This window comes from Lupinus angustifolius, chromosome LG01 (assembly GCF_001865875.1).
Source record: "Lupinus angustifolius cultivar Tanjil chromosome LG01, LupAngTanjil_v1.0, whole genome shotgun sequence".
NCBI lineage: Eukaryota > Viridiplantae > Streptophyta > Magnoliopsida > Fabales > Fabaceae > Lupinus > Lupinus angustifolius.
In genome coordinates, this window is record NC_032009.1 from 32,666,773 (window position 1) to 32,682,290 (window position 15,518).

Genomic DNA, 15,518 nt, shown 5'->3' on the forward strand with positions numbered 1-15,518 from the left:
TTATCACCGTATATTGAATAAATGCAAGTTGTTTAGTCAAAGTTTATAAAGAGCTTAACTGGAATCATAAGAAAATTTCATGAAAAATTATCTATTTTAAGAAAGAATATTATATGATTAGTTTTTTTATAAACACAACCTTTTTATAAGGTATGTACATATTGAGATTTTAAGCTATCAATTTCTTCGTGTTTGGTATATAGAATGAGCATAATTGTTAAGATTTATATATAGTAATTGTATCATTTATTATATATTTTTATTATTTTTATTTAAAAGTCAATAATCATAAAATATGAATGTTAGATGATACAGTGACAGTAAAAATATATTTTTCTCCTATAGAATTACCTTTTTAGAACAATAAAACTCTTAGCCTCTCGTTGGTAAAGGAGAATTAGAGGGGAGAGAAAAAAAAGATTGAAGAAAAAAATGCAAATTTATCTTGTTTCGTTGAAGAGATGAAGAGCTGAGAGAATAAAAAGTAAGTGGGATCCACGTAAAAATCTTTCTCTCCTCCTTTGATGAGAAAGTGAACGGAGATGAAAAATTTGCTTGTAATGATATAAATGTTCTTCAATTTTTTATCTACTTTTTAGTTTTAAATACTATTCATATAAATAATTCTATTAATTAAAATTATAATAAAATATATTATTTAAAATTATAATTTTAAAGTAAAGGCTAAAATAGTGTGGTGGTTGTAGATTTTTTTAACTGAAGTTATTTTTAAGCTAAAAGGTAATGGCAATGACATGAGTTAAAATATAGTTTGATGAGTGATTAGGTTTTCTTTAACTACTTTTCTTTTCAAAACTAACGAGTTACTCATGTATGAGGTAATATTTTTTTATCATATGGTTAAGAACATACATATTACATGTGGATTGTCTCTCTAAGTATAAGAAAGAACTTAAAACTTTCTTATTTTGAAATTGATATATCCTTCAAAACTCAATGTCTATCATTGTTCAACTTGACAAAGTTTAAATATATATAATATCATAGTGTGAAAGAACTTAATTTTCTGATCTGGAAAACCAAAAAAATGTAAATGAGTTTAAAAATTGATGAGTGAATAGGTTGAATGTTTGACCCTCATTAGCATTACACGTATCAATAGAATCAGCGTTGTTGTGTTCTTTTCATCACTTAATATTATTAAGTTTAAAAATACTTGCATCAACAACTTAATAACTGATTGAATTGGATTGTAAATATTTTTACTTTGAATTAAACTCAAAACATACCCATTTATTTGATCAATAATTGAATCAAGTATTCTCTTTGTTAATAAAAACTTTTCATTTTTTAGTGATCTTGTAGATTTGGGTAAGTACTTTGAACTATGACATCTATTGGATTATCAAAATTAACAATTGTATGTGTTATTAGATAGAGAATGACATAGTTATGAGAATTGTAAAGAAAAAATAAATAATATAACTAAAATAAATATAGACTAATGTTATTATATTTTTTGTTGAAGCGATTATGTACAATTACTAATAGTTTATTGTAATATTTTAAAATTGTAACATTTTCTTGATTATATGTCTTCATCCGTACAATTTTTACACAAGAATATTTTAATAATCTGCAAAGAATGATAGATAACACATAAAATGATCAAATGATATTAATTGAGAATATTTTAAAATCTATTTAAATGTGTAATTACTACAAATTACATTTACTATATTTAAAATATCTTTTCAAAGTTTCTTAATAACTTTAATATATAATCTATCTATTTACTATATAACAAAAAAAACTCGTGTCATGTCAGCAAGAGACACATGTCAATACCTTATGCAAAGTTTCTTGCCACCTCAGCAAGAGACATGTCAATATCTTATGCAAAGTTTTCCCTCTAAAACTTCTCTACCTCTTAGTGTGCAACCTCACACATACAATGAAAAACTCTTTTTGCTATTTGTTTCAATTTAACATAATAACTCATTATCTTTCACATTTGTTTTCTATTCTTCCATATATTTCTCTCACATTTCATTATAAAGCATAAAATTCTCTCTCTCTTTTTCACTATCTCGTTTCATAACTTTTCTTATCTTCCACCAATTTTTCTCTTATTGGTTCGTATTCTTCTTCCATTTCATTTCAAAAGATTCTTTTGTTAGTGAGGATAAAGAGACCACTGATGGGTCAAAGCATAATCACGTGACCATTGAGGGGTCGGGGTGCAAAAGGATAAAGAGACCACTGAGGGGTCAAAGCACAATCACGTGATCGCTGAGGGGTCGGGGTACAAAAGGATAAAAGAGACTACTGAGGGGACAAAGCACAATCACGCGACCGCTGAGGGATCGGGGTGCATAAAGATAAAAGAGACCATTGAGGGGTCAAAGCACAATCACGCGACCGCTGAGGGGTCGGGGTGCAAAAGGATAAAAGAGACCACTAAGGGGTCAAAGCACAATCACGAGACCGCTGAGGGGCCGGGGTGCAAAAGGATAAAGAGACCACTGAGGGGTCAAAGCACAATCACGTGACCACTGAGGGGTCGAGCGTAAAAGGATAAAAGAGACCATTGAGGGGTCAAAGCACAATCATGAGACCGTTGAGGGGTCGGGGTGCAAAAGGAAAAAAGAGACCACTGAGGGGTCAAAGCACAATTACGTGACCGCTGAGGGGTCGAGGTGCAAAAGGATAAAGAGACCATTAAGGGGTCAAAGCATAATAACGCAACCGCTGAGGGGTCGGGGTGCAAAAGGATAAAGAGACCACTGAGGGAGATGAAAGAACTTTCTTCTATTGATATTCAAAAAGTTACACATGGGAAGGTTTGAGAGCATATATGCTACAGGTTACAAAAATTTTGCAAAAATGTTTGCCCCAGTATAAAGTAATTGCTAATCCATCCATGAATCTTCTGCGACAACCGAGTAACTAGCCCATTAAACCAGACTGACAAGACTCTTCTGAGAACTCCCATTTCCACCCCATATTGCTTGCAACTTTTATGGCTTCTACTACGTGTACAAGCGCATGGAGGATCTTGATTTACCCCGGGTATGGTAAACTTGCGAGAGAAAATGCCTTTTTTTGCCTTAATTTCTGCTTAGTCTGCCCTTTCGGGTTTTCAACCTACCAGGCTTTTAACCTAACTTTTTCTTAGGCCGCCCTTTCGGGTTTTCAACCTAACGAGCTCTCTATTTTTCTTTTTATCTTTTTTTTCTTTCTTTTTTCTTTTTTTTAGGCATAGAATTTCTTTACCGCATCTGTGTTTACAGGTCTGGCTAAAACATTTCCACCCATGTCTTGCAAGATCAGAGCACCTCCTAAGAATGCATTCTTGATAATAGAAGGACCTTCATAGTTTGGAGCCCATTTTCCGCGAGCATCTTCCTGATTTGGGAGGATCTTTTTGAGCACCAAGTCTCCCATTTCGAACTCTCTAGGACGAACCTTCTTGTCGAAAGCTCTTGCCACCCTTCCTTGGTATAAATGTCCATGACAAATGGGCGCCAATCTTTTCTCTTCAATCATGTTTAACTGCTCAAACCTAGCCTTGACCCATTCAGACTCTTCTAGTTCTGTTTCCATTAGGACCCTCAACGAAGGAATTTCTACTTCGATTGGAGAGACAACTTCCATCCCGTACACTACTGAGAATGGGGTTGCCCTAGTACTTGACCGAATGTTGGTGCGACATGCGTGCAAAGCATATGGTAAAATATCATGCCAATCTTTGTAGTTATCCACCATCTTTGCAACTATCTTTTTGATGTTCTTATTGGCCGCTTCAAAGGATCCATTCGGGAGATGATACAAGTAGTGTAGTACAACATGTATTGTCGGAGGCTTTTGGATGCCCACACTAGAGCACAACAAGTCCTTTATATCGTCGAGTATCGAGATTCACATTCATTAAACTTCTTGCTCAAATAGTAGATGGCTTGCTCCTTCTTACCCGTTTCTCCATATTGTCCCCACATTGCACCCATCGAAGTTTGTAACACCGTCATATATAAGATCAATGATCGGCCCGGTGTTGGTAGTGCTAGGACAGTCATATTTACCAAATAAGCCTTTATTTTATAGAAAGCTTCCTGGCAATCCGTATACCACTTGTTTGGCTGATTCTTTTTCAACAACTTAAACATGGGCTCACAGGTGCTGGTTAGGTTAGCAATAAATCTTGCAATGTAATTCAACCTGCTTAGAAAACCTCTCACTTCCTTCTGAGTCTTTGGAGTTTGTATCTCTTGTATTGCTTTTATCTTCTTGGGGTCCACCCTTATGCCTTCCCTACCGACGACAAATCCTAACATGTTCCCTAAAGATGCTCCAAACATGCACTTCTCGGGATTTAACTTCATTTGATATTTTCTCAGCCTTTCAAATAAATGCATTTGATATTATCAACATATACCTCCACTTCCTTGTGCATCATATCATGAAATAGGGCCACCATAGCACGTTGATACGTCGCCCCTACATTCTTTAATCCAATAGACATAACCCTGTAACAATAGGTCTCCCACAGGGTGATAAAAGTGGTTTTCGCTTTGTCATCAGCGTCCATCAGAATTTGATGATACCCCATATATCCGTCCATGAAAGAGAACCGATGACTCCGGGCCGCACTGTCGACCAGAACATCAATGTGAGGGATGGGAAAATCATATTTCAAACTTGCCTTGTCAAGATTTATGTAGTCTACACACATCCTCAACTTCCTTCCTTTCTTGGGTACCATCACTACATTAGCCACCCATTCTATGTACCTAGACACTTCTATGAAGCCAGAGTCCAACTGTTTTGTCACCTCCTCTTTCACCTTTAATGACAATTCCAGGCACATCCTTCTCAACTTTTGTTTCTTAGGCTCGACACCCAGATATAAGGGAATCTTAGGCGACGCTGCGTTAGGATCTAGCCCTGGCATGTCCTTATAAGACCAAGCAAACACATCCATATACTCACGAAACAGATTTATCATTTCAACGTGTTCTGGGTTGTCTACCATTTTCAGCTCCTTTTTATCCTATTCTATCCCCATGTTGATTAACTCAATTTCTTTAGTATTCACGACATATTCCCTTTCGACATGCTCTAACATTTTTGAAAATTCCCTCACATCCTTCTGTTCTTCATATGAATCAATGGGTTCATCATCCGATATCGTAGACGAGTTAATTGATGAATTTTCAATTACCGTATTACTCGATAAATTTTCTACCAAATTTAAATACCTGTATTCATTTATTAAATGTTGGGAGACGAAAAGGGAGATAAAAAACACAAATTCATAGAAGAAAGTAAGAAAGTAATTATGATAACGATGATGTATGAATTGATGAGGTAAAATGTTGAATAACAATACAAATTAGCAAAGATATTGTCTCAAGTTATTTAAACACAATCAAAACATCGGAGTTACAACATAATCAAAAGTTTACTTTAATGCCACAATCTCATTTATTGGTTCAGAATGCCAATTCTTCAATGGTGTGCCTTCCTCATCGACGCGGATATTGTTGGCCCCATGTGTACTGTCTTCTTCCATAATTAGATGGAAAGATGGATATTTTGCTCTCTAAAGTCACTTGATGCAATAACCCCAATAGGACTTGGAAATGTTTCACTAATATGAGGAGTGAGCTTCTCCAGTGTCCCTCCATGCTTTTTTCTCCGACTCACACACATGCCCACATCCTCCTGCGAAGCTTCGTACCCCAGCCCGAACTTATCAAATTTCTCCGAGACTGAGATGAAAGATGGAATGCCCTGTAGATGCATGCCCAAACCTTTCGTTATTTCATATCCCTTTATAGTCATTTTTTGGGTCACCACTTGGTTCACATCATGCACATGACCCTTCCCTTCACACTGCTAGGTCCTAACTACCTCAAAGTTATGCAAGAAGTCATCGCCATCCCTGGTACTCTCCACATAAGGTACCGAAATCGGTTCCAAAACTAGGACCCCCTCTTCTCCATGTACCGTGATCACCATTCCATCCTTGACAAATTTCACCACCTGATGTAGAGTGGATGGTACGACTCATGCTTCATGGATTCAGGGTCTTCCCAATAACATTGTATATGAAGAATCCACATCCATGACCACACATATAACCTGAAAGACACTAGGTCCGATTTCCAATGGCAATGTGATCTCACCCAATATACTCCTCTGATTCCAATCGAAGTCGTGCACAATCATTTGCCTTGGAACAATTTCATCTTTACTAGTTCCCATAGACACCAAGGTAGATAGTGGTAAAACGTTCAGAGCTGACCTTCCATCAATCAGTATTTTGCCGATACTATGACCTCGACATTTGGCAGTAATGAGCAGTGCATGGGGTATTTTCTCCGACCTCCTCACCATTTCTTCATCAAAGAATGTTATTATATTAACATGTTTCACAGGATCTACCATGTTAACCATCTTGCTAGGCGTGACATCGGGGTTAACGTAAGCCTCGTTAAGCACCCTCAATAACACATTTCTGTGTAAATCTGAGGATAATACCAAACCCAACAAAGATATCTTAGAAGGAGTTTTCCCCAACTGCTCTACCATATCATACTCACTATGCCTTATGATTTTTAGAAATTCTTCCTCCTCCCTTTAGTGACTTCTTATGTCATGTCATCTTTCCCTCCAACCTTCTTTCCTACTTTTTGAGTCTCTCCCTCTAGTGGACCATAACACCTTCCGCTTCTTGTGATTTCACCAGTCATGACTTCATTCAACACTTGAACCCCAGGGACCTCCCCCGTTGCTTCAACCTTAACCTCATACCTCCATGGGACAGTATGTATGCCCTCATAGGTGAAGGGCTGAGGCTTTCTCACCCTAAGAGTCACTCTCCCAAGGCTTGAATCTGTGAGGAGTGGGACTCTGAGTGTGACCTTTTCAACCATATCAACTTCTTCATTATCAGATTCATCCTTTCTAGCCTGAATGACCCCAATATTTAGCAAGACTTGTACCCTTGCCTTATATCCCCAACAATCCTCTATGGAGTGTCCTACCTGGCCATGATGATAATCGCAATGAGATTCCGGATCCCGGCCTCTCTCATCACATACATTTGTGGATGGTGCTACTACGTTATAACCAATCCTCCTCAAAGCATTAAAGAGGTGTTGCGTTGACATTCTCAAGTCACACACCTTCCTCACTAGCAATTTATTCACATCGACAACATTTACCCCTTGATTGTGGTTTGGGATCGGATTCTTACTGATATTCGACCGAGCCTCATCCTCAAACCCAAGCTTCCCACATGCCATGAGTTTTCTTACCGCCAATTTAAACTGCTCACAATCTTCAATGGAGTGTCACGCCACATCCATATGATAGCTACATGTGCGGTTTGCATCATACTAAGAAGGCAAGTTGCCCTCAAAAGGTCGGACGGGGTATGGTGCTAATAGGCGACGGTCAACTAGTTAGCGAAAAAGTTCAGTATCGGATATAGCAAGTTTTGGAAAAGGGGGTAGATCAGGGAAAAACGTGTTTTGGCGGCGATTTGTTTGGGCTTGTGTGTTGGTGGGTGCATGGCGATTTGATTGGTATAGAGGGTTGGTATGGTTGGATAAATACGGTCAGGGCTGGTTGGTGTATTGTGGGCGAGTGTAATTATAGGGTTGGGGGACATTATTTACTTGGTAGGCTGGTATTTGATCATAAGATGTGTGTTGGGACCTCCATTGTTGTTGATGTACCTGATTCACCTTTTTCTCCTTTTTCTTCGACGACACATTCTTTTTAGTACTGTTTCCATCCTCCTCACCTATTGTTAACTTTCCAGCCTTTGTCAACATCTCAATCATATCACTGACATCCATCAGCTCCCAAAAATATTTGTATGCAACCCTTGCCATTATTCTGATGTAAGGGGCCCCCAAGGTCCCCATAAAATATGAGCACATTTCTGGCATGGCCATTTTGGGCTGCACTTGTACTGCCAAACCCCTCCACCTCATTGCATACTCTCTAAAGGAATCCACCTTCTTCTTCTGCATTTCCCCAAGTTGCTCATGCATTAGAGCCAATTCCACATTAAACTTATACTAATCAATGAATAAGTCGGCAAGCTCAGTCCATCTAGAGATGCGACTCAAGTCCAGCTCTAAGTACCACTCCAGTGTCGGGCCAATCAGACTCTCATGGAAAAAGCAAATGAAGAAATCGTCCTCCTTTGACCATATGACCATTTTTGTATCATAACTTACTAGATGGAATCGTAGGTTGCCACTTTCATCGTACTTGGAGAAATCGGGTACCCTGAAATCCTTCGGGATTACAACATTAGTGGCATGACATAATTCTTCAATTTGGAGGGACCCATGGGCATCGACCCCCCGGATATTCTTTAGTTCCTCTTCTACCTTTGCCGTCCACTCCTCATATGTCTTTTTCCCTTCCTCATTTGGCGGACTGAACACGAGTCTTTGAGGTTGTTCAAAATGAGGCACATTGGAGCCTTCTCCCTGCTGCCGGGAACTTCCAATGGGATGGTATCCTACTCCAATCGGGGGAGCATCCTCTTGTTGCCCTCCAACGTTCACTCCTCCTTGGTTAGCAGCTAGAAGGGCGAGAATATTCTTAATATCCTTCAACGAGTCTTCCATCCTGCTTTGCGTCTGAGCCATTTAATCTATCTTCCTTTTGACCTCGTTAATTTCCAACCCAAAATTCCTCTCAGTTCTTGCGAAGTTAGCGTCCATCCTTGCTCGTGATCTGGTGTTATATGAGTGACTACGAGAATATGTAATGGTTCCTAGTGAAAGTCCTGCATTTTTTTTTCTAAAATTCATTAAGTCATTGTTTCTTAAGATCACCTTATATAAGATTAGTTCCTTTTATCTGACGATGAAATATTCGCACAGCGCTTGACGACCATCCCGCAACCGTTTTCTAAGGTTATAACCCCATTAGATCGTGTTGCGGTTAATGACAACCATAGAAAGAGCACAAAGGGCTCCATAGTATGCTTGCATTTTTTAGCTTCATGCTAGTAATGATATCTTGATGCTTGCGCTCTGCCCGATTGGACTTCGAAATTCATGTTACAACAGATCATCATAACGGAGAATTACATGGATTTTTTTTGGAAAACAACACAAGTAAAATGGACTTCATTCAATGTTTTTTTTTCTTTTCATTTATCATTTTTTTAAAGGAGAGAGATTACAATATTCCTTTTTTTCTCTCTCTCCCCTTTTTACACAAAATTAAATAGTCCATCTAATCATCTAGAACAATGACTTCCTCTTCCTCTGAGTATTCTTCCTCTGGGTCTTCCTCCATGAATGTTGGCTAATCCTTTGGCTCGGGTTCATCCACCCCATGGATTCCCTCCAATATTTGACTTTTTGGGCTGTATTTTGATAGTCATTGAAGTAAGCGTTGATCTTCACCGATAATTTGACCCCTAATTTTACACTCTCTTTGTACACAGAGTCAAAATCTTGGAGCCAATCGTAGCTAATAGTCTCGCAATATCCCAACAAGGATACATACCTATGCTTCCACATTTCTTTGCATCCCTCGACTTCTTCCGTGATTCTTTTGGCAGCCTCAAATTCTTTTTGCTTGTCCTCTTCCTTCCACTTGAGCTCGAGCCCCATATTGTTGCATTCAGATTGCAGCTCATATGCCCTTCGCTTGTACCATGTTGTTTTGCCTTTAGCTTTGGTTAGAGCCTCACAGTACTCGACCATATTTTGCTGCACTTCTTGCAAATGCGAGACTCTTTCTATCAACTTAACGATTTAGTCTTGTCCCACAACGACTTCTTGTTGGCTTGACCTCAGATCCCTTTCAAGCTCGGCGATCCTCACATCTCTGAGATGGACAACCTTCTTGAATTCCCTTAACTATTCCTTCATCTCAACCAGTTTTTGAGCTTCTATGTCCATAACTCGCCTCTAGGTTTCTAATTGCTCTTTCAGCTTAGAGATCTCGACAGATGCTTCAGTTTTGGCCCTTTTTAGAGTGGCTGGAACAAATGCTCCCTTTTCTATTTTTAGCTCTTTTTTCAGCTTCTCAATCTCATGGTTTTTCTTTATTACTTCGATCTGAGCATCTTGTCTCTTATCGTCAACAATACTCAATTGTCCCCTCAAAGTGTCTATCATAGTCTGGAGCTCCTTTTCCTTCGAGGTCAGATTTTCCTCCTTTGGAAAAGGTGGCGAGATGGTTACCTCCCCAACTCTAGTGGACCTCCAACTATCATACTCAGGCATACTACGAACTCTTGCTGCCCCTCGAAACTAATCCTCACGGACAACTAGACTACCCTAGGATTCTTTTACCTTCTTTACCAATTCTTTGTCATCTTCATAGAAGTGGATGGCACTTTTCGGCTCGTCAATCGGTCTAATCTATATTCGTCCAAGTTGCCGCAATACCAGCTCTGGTGTATAGAAGAAACACCTATAAGTGCCAAGTAGGGGCACGTTGTTGTAGGAACCACATCTGATGATCATATTCTTCTAGGGGCACCAATAACACATCCATCTATACTCACTTGGATTGAGACGTTCGAGAGTGGCCTTCCACTGAATCACCGTCTTTTCTTCAAGTGCGGTGTTATTGAAATCCATCATAACCCTTTTAGTGATGGCCTGATACTTGACATCATGCACATGTGTGACCATCCACACATACAATAAGTGAGCACACCACCAGATTTTTTAAAACCCATTTTGGTGGTAGTTGGACAGTGCAATGAATGTATCTGCTAAGATTGCTGCTGTAGGATCGACTCTCCATTTCGATACCTTGTAGAATACCGCTAGAGCTTCCCGCCCGATCATATCAGGAACTAATGGGAACAGTACCAAGCCATAAACAATAAGTGCCAACGTAGGTTTGACGAATGCCCAGTTCTATTGTCCTATCGACCTTTGTAAATGCCTTTCAAGTGTACCCTACTGCCAACCTTGATGAGACCCCCTCCCAACATCATCCGTAGAAACCATCCCGATGATTTTCTTGACTGCATCGGATGGAGATTCTCCCCATGGAATAAATATCCCCTGACCTTTATGAACCAAAAGTAGCTGCTGATACTCTTCGATCATTGAGACTATGTCTAGATGAGGCAATTCGAAAACCCCCAAGTCATTGTTCCAGAATTGAGTTAGTGCATTAAGGGCCGCAACATTGACGTCAACAAATAGCATATAATACAACCTCCGATATTCTTCTAGGAACTCAACCTGAACCTCAGAAGGAATCTTTTCGGCTATTACCCGAATGTTACCAAGTCTGGCGACTTTAAAATCCGCCTTCACTCCTTTCTTCACCTTAGCATTACTAGCACTAGGCTGCATATCCATGGTCTCTGACTGTGCAGAATAGAACATTGTCGATTAAGGATCCTAGAAAAAATATAAGACAATGTCAGTTTTTCTCTACATACGCATAAGTGATGCATGCCTTGACTTGATTGATGAGTGATGCATATGCATGTTAAGTAAAATTATTTTTTTTCTCTTTTTTTTATGTATATATGACATGCATGTAAGTATCTTTACAACACTTTTTTTTAATGTGTGGTATGCATGAGAATGATACTGCATAAAAAAACTTTTCATGCATGAAGTGATTTTTTTTGAATATATGATAAGCAAACACATGAAGTAAAAGATTTTTATTTTTTTATGGATACATGATATGCATGTGGATGAAATGATTATATTTTAAAAGCCTTTCGTCGAAGCATAAGGTTACCAAAGTGCAGTGGTACCCTAATTCACTCAGGCTTGTGCGACATCGAGTCACTTATGCTTGCGGGATAAAAGCTTTCTCGACTTTTTTCCGAATAGTAAAATACAGTAAAAAATGTATACTCTCGTATCCTATACAAAGGCGGTTTATCTTACATGGGTTGTTTAGGTCTAAACGACCAACCCTAAGGCAAAGTACTAAAGTCCCATCGATCGAGGTCGTACCCGATACAAATAATATAACAATTAAAACTGCAGTACAAGGAAGTGACTCCTAGGTCGTTTCTCAAAGATTATCTTTCAAGAAAAACTTCAAATACCTTATACTCACACACACACAAGGGGGTTTTTGTTGTTGGGTAGTATGAACATAAATCAAATTCAGAAACAGTAGTTAAGCAATGTGATAAAACGGCTAAATCCCTTTGGTACGTTTGTTCACAACTCAATCCTCGGTTTCAAAAGATTATTTTTAGATTCCAACCATTAACTTCTGAATTTGTTGAGAATCAATTAACTAAGCGATAATCAATTCAAAGTTCCAGAACCTAAACCTCTAACAAGGCGAAATCAGTATAAGCATGAAACGATTAACAAATTCACACGAACTAAGCATTCATGCACTAGAGAGAGTAAATCAACTAAGTGAAGATAAACTCAACCATCCAGTTTCTAAGCAATGGAATTTAGCAAACCATATTCAGAAATAAGATAGAAGAAATCAACAATAAAGAAACCGAAAATGCATTTATAACAAAACCTCAAGAGTTGTGATACATTACTAAAGGAACTTAGTTCAGAAATTTAGCCTTCCATGGCAATGGAAGAACAAACCGAAAATGAAAAATGAAGAAGAAGTGAAACCCTAGCAGAGCAAAAAGAGGGGAAAATAGAAATGTAGTGTATTTCAAAATGAGGGAAAATGAAATGTGTGTGTTTGGAGTGGGGAATCCGAATTTAACCTCTCCAACACACATAAAACCGAATTGGGCCTAAACAATAGGCCTAATGCTAAAATACAATAAAATTAACTCCTAAAATAAGAACTTCACTTCAACACATATCCTCGACTTCCATAATGCCCAAAATGTCATTGGTGCCAAATGTGATATGAAAATGATAATAGATTTAATCAGGCCAAATAATCCCAAATTAACTCATTTTAGGAATATTAGCCCAATAAAGTCTAAAATACTAAATCATGTGAAACAAAGTCAATTAGGCACCAAGAATCATCAATCATGCTAATTTAAGGTTATGAATAGTGTGTAATATATTGCTCATCAATATGTCACCTTTAAAATTATTTTGAAAATCTATTTATGGAGATAAGGTAACATGACAAGACATCGGGTCTATAGTGGAGTTACTTTACTTCATTTTAAACGATATGAAGTAATGCGACAAGACACTCGGCCTATAGTGGAAATACTTCATATCGTTTAAAAATTATTTCTTATTGCATTCATACACTTATACATAGACTACTAAATAAATTAATAATATTTACTAAAATATTAATAAAACATAATAGTAAAATAAAAATAAAAATAATAATAATAAAACAACAACAACATAAACAAAAATGAATATATAACTAATAAATTAATAATAATTAAAGGAAAAAATTAGGGTGTGGGGTTTGAAATTGATTTGGGGTTAAGGTTACATTAAATTGAGAGTTTAGGGTTAAGGTAAAATTAATTTGGGATTAGGTTTCAAAATCAATTTAGGGATTTAGGGTTAGGGTAAAATTAAATTTGAGGTTTAGGGTTTAGGGTTAGGATTACAATTGAGGCAACACTGGAGGTTGGTGGCTGAAAAAGGAGGGGGGGCAGCGGCTGGGACAGGCAACCCTCCATGGCTGCTGTCCGGTCCGCCCTTACCAGGGTGGGGTTGTGACGGCGACTTTAGGTGGAGTCGGCACCGTCCAACCCCTATTTCACAGCTGCAGGTAGAAAAGTTTGCAAAAAAAAAACACAAAATATATGCAATGACTATGCACACAATAAATAAGAAGACAAAAAAAAGTTAGGCATGTACCTGGAAGAGAACTTGGATGTGGTGAAGATTAGGTTAAAACTTTCTACTCCTCTCTTTATCCTCTTCTCCTGTCTTATTTCTCCTTTTTTTACGATTTACCTCTTTTTCTCAAATTTCAGATTAGGTTTTTCTTTTTTTTAGGTTAGTTTCTAAGTTAGGCTTAAATAAGGGGGTGGGGATTATGGTTTCTGGTTGGGCTAGGGAAAAAGCCTAGTAGCCACAATGTTTGAAATTCAAATCCGCTTTTTGCTTTGAAATATTTTACCCTAGTCAAAATTAGGTATTTAGAGGAAGGTTATTAGAACATTTCAACAGTTGAAAATGTTCATAACATACATATAAACATCATACTAAAATTTCATAAACATTAAATGGTTAGATCTTAAGAGATGAAGAAATCAAAATGAAGAACCATGAAGAACTACCTTGAGAGTTCTTAGAAAATGCAAAGTGAAGAAAGAGTTTGAAATGCCAAGGGTTTCTTCTAAGCTAGGGTTTGGCTCCTTAAAGAGAGAAATCTGATTTGGGGGGAAAAGTCAATGGTTTTTCAAAAAGAAGTTTGTGTGAGAGATAGGCGAGTGATTTTAGAGATTTTGTATAAGAGGATATGTATTTTTGCTTGTTTAACAAACAAGCCTCTTACATGAAAGTGATGTGACCTTTTCAGGAAAAAATTCTCTATTAAACCATGCCCGATATTGTCGGCTTATACTCGATCGAATATTAAAAATCTCTCGATTTTGGTTTACGGTTAAAACTTCGAAACACAGAATTCGGAGTGAAAACTATTTAGAAATGCGTTCTGGACGAACTTGATGTCTATCTTGACTCAAAATAATATTTCGAATCCAATGGCACAATCAGAATTCGATTCTGAGTTATGGAACTCAAAAACATGTCATTAGGCCGAATTCGGGCGAATTTAGGTCTGACAGCAGCTGAAAAACCTTTCGTCTCAGAAAATTACGAAACTTTATCACAAAATAGAAAATCACAAAAAACGACTAAGACTAAACTATGGTTAAGCCTAAATCAATACCAATTAATTATTAAAATTAATCGTTGATAAAATAAATAATTAATAAAACATACACAAAAAAATTCGCGGTGTTTGTTACTCAATTTTCATGGAACGGAAAGTGCACCGTATTGTACAAGTAATAAAATCCGGTAAAGTACCGGGATATCATCCTCATGGAGTAGAGTACATTTACACTAATTCTTACAAGAATGAATTGAGTATCTATTCACACGAATTTGTTTCATAATTTGATAATAGTTTTGTAACAAGGTTAAATTAAAATAAAAGGTTAATTGTGAACTTAAAAAGTTGTGATCGAAATTCATCATCTTTCCCTTTTGACATCCATAGATTCAATTCCAAGCAACTTATGAAGTTATTCATTTTGATGCACATTTTCGACAATTAATTTACATCAATTCCTTGAGTGTAAAATCCTTAGATAATCACTCAATTACCAATTCCTTGGCTAATTGACTGATTAACTAGCATTAAAAACAATGTAATAGCAATTCATACATCATTATCCATTACTGAAATAATGATGTATGAAGGAAGATAATCCAAATCAGGTGTCAAATTTAACTTTCCAATTAAACTTGAACCAAAGAACAAGAATTCAGTAGCTAATTAAAATCATGCATTAAGCACGGGATAAACTTCCCAAAATCAAATAACAATTACATTAGAATTGAATCTAGGAGTATAAGGTAAGAAAATTACATTTCAAATCC